Genomic DNA, 8,019 nt, shown 5'->3' with positions numbered 1-8,019 from the left:
GAACTATCTAAGAAAAACAAAAATCAAGTTTTAGGCAAGTTTGTTTAAGGATTTTCAAGTGTCTTTTCAAGTTGTTTATGTGAAAAAGTTTTCACAAGAGGAGGAGATCGATGTTTTCGTTTTTTAGGCTTCAATCTCTCATCTCTCTCACTCTTGTTTTCAAAGAAGTTTCACTAAACTCGATTTCTAGTTATATATATATTTGTTATTGATTATTTTTTCATTAAGCTAGATTTTATATTGAGCTTAGTTTATTATTGCTCATTGATAACACACACACAACTTATTGAGCTTTTAGTACTACACATTGAGTATAATTTGGATTGTTGTGAGTGATTCATTGAGTGTGGGCTTAACTTAGTTCTCATCTTATTTAGAGAATAAATCATTTGTATTTGAGCTTAATTATTAAGAGAACACATTGTAATACACAAGGACACTTAGAGAAGTGGTTGGTGAGAGACGAGATCAATTCCAAGAGGAGTGGTATCGATAGTAAATCCTAGGGAGATGTTGTAATTCCGAGCACTTGAGGAAGTTGACTCGGGCTAGGCCAACACTTAGAGAAGTGTATTGTGTGATTACATTTGTGAGAGTTGTAAAAATTTTTGGTAAACTTGAAAAACCGATTGTGTAGTAATTATTTGTGAGTGGAGATTCTCATTGTGGGCGAGGAGCGGAGACGTAGGTCGTGGGTCGACCAAACTCCGTGATCATTTCTTTGTGTTTATAATTACCTTGGCGTATCTCTTTTGTGCTCATTGTTCATCATATCGCTATATCGTCATTGTTGCATGTTTATATCGCTTATTGTTTTATTGTATATCCTTGCACATATCTCATTGTATATTACTTTGCTAGGATATTAGTTAATAAGTTTTAATTTGGTATTAATATCGGATTGAATTAGTAAATACCCTATTCACCCCCTCCCCTCTAGGGTATTTTCATAAGTTTTTGGTAATTGAGGGAATATGTTTTGCATCCTTCAATGTGAGAGTCTTCCCTAAAGAGAGAGTTAGCACCACAGTCCCAGTTCTAAGAATAGGCACTATAGAACGATCAGCTATTGATACGTTCTCTTTGGCAGCAACATAAGGAGAGAACAAATCTCTGTTGGAGCAGACATGACAGGTGGCACCTGTGTCTAACCACCAACCAGAGATGTTGTTGGGAGTTATCACCTAAAAGAGCATAGCCACACAATTGTCAACTTGATTAACATTGTGTGTTGTTCCCTTCTTTGGTGCTTTGCAGTACTTGGCAAAATGTTCTTGCTTCCTACAGTTGAAGCATTTGCCGCTCTTCTTGAACTCTTTCTTCTGAACATTTAGATTCTTCGGATTATAGTTCTTCTTTTTGTTACATGAATTTTTCTTCTTCTTGGAATAAGAACTAGTACCCTTCTCAGAGTTAGCAGCTATCATGTTAGTAGACGCCATATGCTTAGTAAGGAGCTCATTCTTCATGCGAGTCCGAATCTCGTCCTCAATTCGAATGAACCTCTTCAAATCGAACAAAGTCACCTGTCTTTTCCTTCTTTGAATGTCAGTGGAGAATAAAATCCAAGATGGAGGAAGCTTATTGATAATTACACCAGAAACGAAGGTTTGACAAAGATTAATCTTTTCATCCTTTAGCTTCATAACAAGCTTTTCAAGCTCTTTGACTTGAGGCAAAACCCCAGTGTCATCTTCGAATTTGAAGTCCATAAACTTGTCAATAAGGTGAGACTTGGACAGCTTTTTCTCATCCTTGTACTGGTCCGCCAAAACATTCCAAATTTCCTTTACAGAGGGCTTGTTGGTGTAATCATCTGTTTAATGATCGGCCAGACAGTTAAAGAGATGACTCCTGCAAAAGTGATCATCTCTAGCCCAAGAGGCTTCAGACTCAGAATCTTCTTCAGAGTCGGGTTTTTTTCTCAGAAACCACATAATAGATTTTTAGGAGTTACATCCCGAAGATCACTTTCCGACGCTATGCGTTGAAGTTAGATCCATCAAAGTTATCTAACTTAAGACAGTCCACTCCAAGAGTCCTCGTAGGATCCATGGTAGATCAAAATATTGATTTAAGATTGTTAGCGTCTGTGGCTAAATTTGGAATAATACAGATAAATCTGTTAGAGAGCTGAAGTGCAATATTTTAAAACTTTTTCAAGTTTAGTTGATGTGCGTTTATGAAACGTTGTGCTTAAAGTAATATTTGGCATACTCTGGTGCAAGGATCCCAAGGCCAAACAGCTTCCAAGAATAGCAGTACAGTACACTGATGTGTACCGACCAAGTACTGTCAAGATCTCATCGATCTATAAGACCTTTCGGTCAAGGAAAATATCTCCTCGATCTGTTAAACCTTTCGGTTCAAAATCTTTCGGTTCAAGCAAAGATCTCATTGATCTGTTAAAATCTTTCAGTTCAAAAACCTTTCGGTTAAGACAAAGATATTTCAATCTGTAAAAACCTTTCGGTTCAGGGCTCTGTTTTTTCGGGCACAGACTAAAGCTTGTACGCTTTCAAACTCTGCAGCAACAGCACAACAACTTAAATACTACAATGTGTTTTTCGTATATACCAAGAGCTGCCCCAATGGGCACTATTTATAGGCCTCTAAGGCCAGCTCAAGGGTCATTTGACTGTTACAAATCATAATGATAATTATGATTGAAATAGCAAATGACTTAATTGCTGTAACTACTACATGCTGTTTTAAATACAGTTTTAATTGCTGCATGTAGAAACGTCTAAACGCGAGGGTCACATTTCTATGCAACGCGAGGGTCGCTACCAGCCTCGCGCGAACGCGAGGGTCGCGTTCCCTGCTGCGAACGCGAGGCTCGCCCGTGCTGCGAACGCAACGTGGCGCCAAAGGGCGCCACCTAGCCCCGATGCCTCTGTGCAAAGTGAAAAATACGCCTTACAAAGCGTCACTTAGCGCCTCAGCCCGATTAGCCCCGATCCCCGACCCATTGACCCACAAGCCCATGGCCCACGGCCCACGATCCATGACCCAAGATGAAAGTACCCTATAGAGGGGTGAATAGGATTATTTCTAATCTTATTAGATATTAATACCAATTAAAATTAATTAACAAATATATTCTAACAATGATGATATTCAATAAGATATATGCAAGGATATATATAATTAATTAACAAATATATTCTAACAATGATGATATTCAATAAGATATATGCAAGGATATATATGCAAAGGGGAAAATAAACAAGAAACATATATGCAAGGATATATATGCAAAGGGGAAAATAAACAAGAAACAATATAAACAAATAGTGAACACAAAGATCAATCCAAACACAATAAAATGATCACGGAGTTCGGACCTTCCGTCCTACATCTCTGCTCCCCACTCCTAGGGAGAACTCCACTATCGACACACCCGGTTTGGAAGCCGAAACTTCTCTACACACTCGGTTTTCTAGCTCACCGAAAACTCTACAAATCTCTCACAATGTACATACACAAACAACAGTATCAAGTGTTGGTCGTCATGTATCGTCTCACTCAAGTGCTCGGCTTTACTACATCTATCTAGGCTTTACTACCGACGTCACTCCTCTTGGTATCGACTACGTCCTTGTTTGTTGGAAAAATTGCAAAGAAGAGAATAAAGAAAATTTGACTTTGATTCCTTTGATCTCGGTTACAATTTGATTACAAAAGAGAGGAAAACGAATTTGGCTTTCTCCTTTGTTTAAAACTGGGTTCTTGGTGGCGATGGAGTGCCTCCCTCGAATGCTCGCGTCGAGTTTGCTCTCCGTTGACGATCCGCACGTCTTGATTCATTGGAACGATGTCTTCTCCTCACGATTTTGACGTTGTGGAGAACTTGCGTGGCAAGTTTTAGAACTCTGAACGAGTTGATAACTCTGAACGAATTGATAATTCTGAACGAGTTTTAACTCTATGAAAGAGTTGATTTGAACCGAAAATCGGTTAATAAGCCAAGGCTGAAAAAGCACTTGTTGCAGATCTCCCAAGCTCTAGAAAATGCTCCAAGGATCTCCTCTGCTGCCCAGTTCTCAGATCCGAAAATCCAGTGGTCGATCCAAGCCAAAAAAATCCAACCGACTAGCCCCCTGAACTGAATTGATCTTCAGTTATTTATAGAGGATTAAGGGGGTGAAACCGCCCCTTAAATCTCTCCTAAGTGGGATGTAACCGCCCCCAAATCGTGGGAAATGATTTTAGAACCGTTCAGCTCATGTTGAATGAGTCAAACGCCCACGTTGGCGTTCAGGACCCTAACTTCGCCTCTTAGAATTGAGACGCGGAGTTGGGTACCCGCAGGGCGTAGAAAAACGCGAGGGTCGACCTTGGCGTTTTTGCTGTTGTGACGCGGGGTTCGACCCTGGCGTTTTGATGTTGTAACGCAGGTTTCGACCTTGGCGTTTTTTATGTTGTAACGCGGGGTTCGACCCTGGTGTTTTGATGTTGTAACGCGGGTTTCGACCTTGGCGTTTTTGATGTTGTAACGCGGGCTTCGACCCTGGCGTTTTTGATGTTGTAACGCGGGGTTCGACCCTGGCGTTTTGATGTTGTAACGCGGGTTTCGACCTTGGCGTTTTACTGTTGATACACGGGGTTCGACCCTGGAGTTTTGATGTTGTGACGCGGGGTTCGACCCTGGCGTTTTGATGTTGTGACGCGGGGTTCGACCCTGGCGTTTTGATGTTGTAACGCGGGTTCGACCTTGGCGTTTTGATGTTGTAACGCGGGGTTCGACCCTGGCGTTTTGATGTTGTAACACGGGGAGGACCTCCGCGTCTTGCCTTGCAGAGATTATCACCAAGTAATCTCTTTTGTCATAGCGTTGCAAAGATCATTGTCTTGTAATCTTCGTCTTGGCTCCTTGAGAATATGAGAGTCGTCAGATTGTAACTCCCGATGTTGATTGTGAAGGCTGTTGAAGTAGAGCTTCCATCAGTTGTCGTGAAGGTCGTCAGATTGTAACCTTCAGCAATCTACGCGAAAGTCTTCAGATTACAGCCTTCTGGAAGTCGTCAGATTGTAACTTCCATCATCGGTGGTTGATGGGGGATAAGCTATCTATTGTGATTTTTAGACAGCCTACAGTCCTCACCACACACTTCTCTTGGTGTAAATGTGTATTACAAGGTGATATTCTCACAATAAGGCTTAATTATAATAAAATATTCTCTAATTGGATGAGAACTCAATGTAAGCTTAATCTCACTAAATCACTCACCATTACCCAACAATATATTGTATGAATAATATTAAAAGCTCAATTGATGTGTGAGTGATAAATGAGAACAATAAAATTCTAACTCAAATAAACTAGCTAAGATATGAATATGAAAAAGGTGTGAGTGATAAATGAGAACAATAAAATTCTAACTCAAATAAACTAGCTAAGATATGAATATGAAAAACAAAAGATAAATAAGCTATCAAATAAACTAGCTAAGATATGAATATGAAAAACAAAAGATAAATAAGCTAGATAAAAGAGTTAGAAATGTTCTCTATAAACACAAGGAGCTGTAGATAGATGATGAGGATGAATTCCTCAATTGAAATCAAAAGTTTCCTCCTTGTAAAAAACTCCTCTTTTGAACCAAACTTAAAATAATGCTTAAACACAAACTAAACTCTTTCAAAACTTGATTAAACAATTTTCTTGATTTCCTTAAGAGTTGAATGCACTAGGGTATTTATAGGCACTCAAGACATCAACCAAAATCCAGAGAAAAAGACAAAACAGCTTAAAAAATAAAAATCTGGAAACTGCACAAAACTAGCCGTTGGAAGGCTTATCAGTCGACTGACGGGTTTTATCAGTCGACTGACGGGTTTTATCAGTCGACTGATGAGCTAATCATTAGAGGCAATCGACAGCTTATCAGTCGACTAATGACCTTTTATCAGTCGACTAATGGATCATCAGTCGACTGGTCAGTCCACCAAAATAAAACAGAGACTTTTGATGATTGCAGGCATTTTTATCAGTCGACACATCAGTCGACTGATGTCATCAGTTGACTGATCAGTCGACTGATAACAGGTTATCAGCCTGAATCGATTTTGAAATTAAGTTTCAAGGCTTTGTAAAAAATAGTAAATAAATTCCAAAAAATGTGAAACTTTGTAAACAGTTTATAACATTTTGACAAACTTGTTTGAAAAAGAATTTTGCAAAAAGGTCATCATATTTGTGAAAACTCAACGTTTATAAAAAATATACATAATACATGTTTTTGATGAATCTTGAAAATGAAGTTTGACATGTAAGAACATGTGAAAACTTTATGAAATAATTTTATAAACGTTTTAAAACATGAATATAATGTAAACAAGATTAATAAACCAATATTGCATTGTTTTCTCAAATAAACTCATTTTGTAATAAAATCAAAATTGTGTGTGTATATATATTGAGCTTGAAATATATTCACACAATATAATCTACAAAACAACTAATATACAAAATCTTGATAGATCTTCAATATGTTCGTCTTGGTAAACTTGCGGATGAAGGTTGAACTTGGATCTTGACTTGAATGCATAGCTTCACTCAACAATCCCGCCAACCTCCATTGGATATTATCGCTATGGCGCAATTCCATCCATCCTCCGACATATTATTTGTCTAGAATACCTAATAAGAAAACATAAACACTAGACAAATAGTATTAGGAATTGTTTGTAATCATCAAAACAAGATTAGAAGATGTAGGCTCATAACATGAGACCTAACACAAGGCCCACTAAAACTTATGAAAGATTAATTGAATAAAAATAATTCTCAACTTATCGTTGGCAAGCCTGGAACACATGACCTTTTGAAATACCAAAACTTTAATTTTCCATTACGCTACTAATGATTTTTGAAAAATACCAGTAATTAATAAATACATAGTTTAAAAACTCATTTTTAAAAAGCGGTTTTGACTAAAAAATCCAACAGAACCTAGATGTTGCGTTTCTTCAAGTGAATTGTGAGGGGCATAAGTCTATGGGTTATAGTTTGAATGTTCATGTTCTTCCCTTTTTTAGATTTTATCGAGGCGCAAGTGGGCGGCTTTGCAGCTTCAGCTGCACTAATGCAACTGTGAGTTTTTGTTGTTTACTGAAATTGTTATGGGGTTGAATTTTGAATTTGTTCAATACAGTGTTTGGGGTGCCAGTAGGACTTCGGGGTTATATAACTTCATCTCGATCTTTTGCTTTGATCTACAAATGATCCAACAAAGAAAAAACAAGGGTAAATTTCACAAAACTACTCTGAATTTCGGTGTGTTTTGCTCAAAAACTATCATAAACTTTTTATTAGAGAACGTTATTAGAGAAAACTATCATGGAGTTTTTCCCCCCACTAAACTACCATGTCCTTTAAATGCTTGACGATAATTAGATAGGTTATTACCTGACGTGTTTCACACATGACATGATTTGGACAATTTTGTTATGATGCACTTGACGCACTTTATATATATATTACCCTTATAAACTTTGTAGGACGGTAAATATATTTAAGGGTAGTTTAAATTTTTACCAAGATATTAACGCTGTTGGCAATAATTTCCAATGGTCATGGTATTTTTCTACAGTTTTTGAGAGTTCGTGATAGTTTTCTCTAACAAGAAGTCTATAGTAATTTTGTGGATAACTCCCCAAGTACATGATTTTTGTGAAATGTACCAAAGATAATCCAAGAAGAAGCAACTTTTTTTTTGATAGAAAGCGGCAGAGCAAGATGGAAAATGATAATTGTAGTACAAGATTCATGCTACTGTACTACCATTAACAAATGTGTCAGGTCCTTTCTTGGAAATGATCAAGAAAAATTGTGAGTCATCATGAACCCTTATTTTTTTGTCAGTGGGAGTACAAATATAGTATAAATTTTGTAGTACAGTTATCACTTCTCGAATATGATTTCTTCTTGGAAGAAAAATTCTTTTCGATCAAGACGGGCTAATACTCCCTTCATCGCAAATTCTTCCGTTACCTTTTCTCATTAATAGTGTT

General features: G+C 37.6%; 1 pseudogene; it reads left to right on the top strand.

Annotated features, from left to right (window-relative positions):
• The window catches only part of LOC109841562, a 29,654-nt pseudogene that overhangs the window by 21,132 nt on the left and 503 nt on the right, over positions 1–8,019 (top strand).

This window comes from Asparagus officinalis, chromosome 5 (genome assembly GCF_001876935.1).
Source record: "Asparagus officinalis chromosome 5, Aspof.V1, whole genome shotgun sequence".
NCBI lineage: Eukaryota > Viridiplantae > Streptophyta > Magnoliopsida > Asparagales > Asparagaceae > Asparagus > Asparagus officinalis.
This window is presented reverse-complemented; position numbering and strand designations above follow the sequence as displayed.